General features: G+C 34.3%; 1 protein-coding gene across 3 annotated transcripts in view; it reads right to left on the reverse strand.

Annotated features, from left to right (window-relative positions):
* LOC106877481 (heparan sulfate glucosamine 3-O-sulfotransferase 5) overlaps positions 1-2,730 on the reverse strand; it is a 471,645-nt gene that overhangs the window by 281,525 nt on the left and 187,390 nt on the right. For all 3 annotated transcript variants that reach the window (XM_052971096.1, XM_052971095.1, XM_014926397.2), the window contains one exon: positions 1,006-1,148. The gene's annotated coding sequence lies outside the window, so the exon portion shown is untranslated. The remainder of the gene's footprint in view (positions 1-1,005; positions 1,149-2,730) is intronic.

The raw sequence follows: 2,730 nt of genomic DNA on the forward strand, positions 1-2,730 counted from the left end.
TATAATGGATAATAAAACAAATGGTTTACACCTGGTAGCTTACTGGTAAAGCACAGTCACTTTCACAGTGATCGTTATGTATCGATGTTAAATGTGTCGAAACAATTGTCTTGATTAATAATAAATTCTTGTATATTCCGTCTTCCGTCTTTCATTTGCCATACACACACACACACACACACACACATACATATATATATGTGTCATGATTGATCGCTAAGGGACACAATATTTCGTTTTGTGACATTAATATACTACCAAATATATTTAAGGTTTGTAAGTCAATAAATACTGTGTCACACAATGTTTTGTATACAAATACATCTATGTAAACAACGTGATTGAAGAGAGAAAAATTGATAATGTGTGTATATACATATTTCAAGAGCTATTGCCCATTCATCAGCACCACATCCAACCCATTAACCATCCACAAACGCATTGCTTTATTAGCCACTAAATTTAGTATTTTGACACCAAACTTTATTACATGTTTTATGTAATGTTTTATTCACTTGTTACTAGTTTTAGTAGAAGAAAAACCCAAGATTAAACAGATCCACATTGCAGGTTCTTTCTGTAGTCTTCATAGCCAAGCAATATTCACCACAGTTCAGGAAAATATCACCTGAAGTTTCTGGGTTCAACCCCTACTAAAGGCACCATTTCAAAAACAGCAGGAGAACACCTAAGAACCATGACTTAGGTGAGCCCAGCACTCTTAGAGTGTCAAGAACGATCAAGCGATAATACTTAGATGGCAGGAATCCTTCCTCCAAAGAGGTTTCTCTGTTGTTCACTCGCTCTGTTGTGAGCTTCCATTTACTACTGTCTTGTTCTCAAGTAAATCAAGTCCACAACAAAGCAGTCATCCCCACATTGGTGGAGCTTATACTCCACTTTCGTAGGCACAGAATTAAAGGAAGAATTGTCTATGACACAGCGTTGGTAAGTATTTCTACCAAAGAATTTAATTGAGTGAAAAAAACAAAGTTGTCAACTTACCTTTTGGTGTAGACTATAAGTTGATATCAGATTGTAGTTTTATTAATCCTTTTTGCTTAAAAGTTTTTATTATTTGTCTGCAAATTTAAATAATCCTTAGCTTTTTGTTATCTTTGTGTTTTTCTGGTTTGATTGCAAATGATCTGTTAAGGAAAAGAAAAAAAACCCAGAATAGAGTAATGAGATATAAGTTAAATGAGATTCGAAAAGCATGACGTTAGATAAAGTATATAAACATACAACAGAGAAAAGAGACAAAGATATTGGAAGATATGAAAATTCTGATATCTTTTAGGAAGAGAGATAGGAAAAAAATCTGATTATGTTGGAGGACAAAAATGGTTTTGTTCTTTAAATGATATATGAAAAGATATGAAAAATATGATATCAATTATTGTTGATATGATATATCTATGATATCGTCTGGAGAAAATTTGAAAGATATGATATTTTTAATAGTATGTAATGTAATGAATTTTAGTCTTGTCTAAAGTTTGAGAAAGTTTTAACTGGTCAAGGTAGCAGAGTGCAGATTTGTTAGCAGAATGGCCAGAGAGTTGGACACTACATTGTTGATTTATTTTTAGTTTTTTGTCTTTTAGTTGTGAGGCTGCATAGCCTAGTGGGTATAGTAGAAGACACCCAAGGCATCACACAGTGGGACTGAACCTGGAACCATGTGGTTGTGAAGCAAACTTCTTACCACACAGCCACACCTACACCTATATGTAGTTAATAATGTGTTATAATATGGATCCTCATCCACTTGTATGTTGTTGTCAGCACTGTAATTTTCTCATCACCACCATTATGTTGTGGTTGTATTCCGCATTTTATTATCTTTACCTCGTCTGTCATGCTATCATTGAAAGCTTTACAACACAATAACTTTGTGACGTCTACCTTGACAGTAACTTGAACTCGTATATATCACATAACTGACACTGACTCCTATTGACCCCTTACAATGACTGACTGTTTGGCTTTATAGTGGCTGGTTCATACCACTTTGTCATGTGGGAAGGAGTGTATCATTTTTACTACATGATGTGTACCCCTTTCACTACCAACCAGCCCATGACTGCCCCCTCATTCTACGATACAAACTTCCTGTTTTAAAGTGATTTAAATTAATTTCTTCCATTAAACTTTCACATTAATTTATGTTACAAATTCCAGATTAACTATTTAGCATTTAGATTACTATGTCAAATGTGATGCATGTTTATTCGTGTTGTTTTGAATTAATCAAGCATTATTTTGTGGCTTTGAGATTTCGATGCTGTGATTATTTTTAGAATGACATTATGTAGTAGGTGTGAGAGGCTGGATCTGGCCTGTTTGAATATAAAACAGAGTATTTGGGTTGGATGTGGTCAGTGTAAATGTTAAAGGGTTAATTATTATAGCAAAGATATTTGGCTAAATCTTTCATAATGTTTGAAATTAATTGGAAGAAAAACAAAGCAAACACAGACATAGAAACACATACATACACACACACATACAGAGTTACACTCACTCACACACATACACACACACGTTTACACACACACACTTACACTCACAAACTCTCACATATACATCACACACAAACACACATGTACTCTCATGGATATGCAAACACACACTAACTCATAGACATACAAATACACACACCCAATACACACACACAGCACACACACACACACACACACACACATACATACACAGATGTACATCTGG

Source organism: Octopus bimaculoides, chromosome 10 (assembly GCF_001194135.2).
Source record: "Octopus bimaculoides isolate UCB-OBI-ISO-001 chromosome 10, ASM119413v2, whole genome shotgun sequence".
Lineage (NCBI taxonomy): Eukaryota > Metazoa > Mollusca > Cephalopoda > Octopoda > Octopodidae > Octopus > Octopus bimaculoides.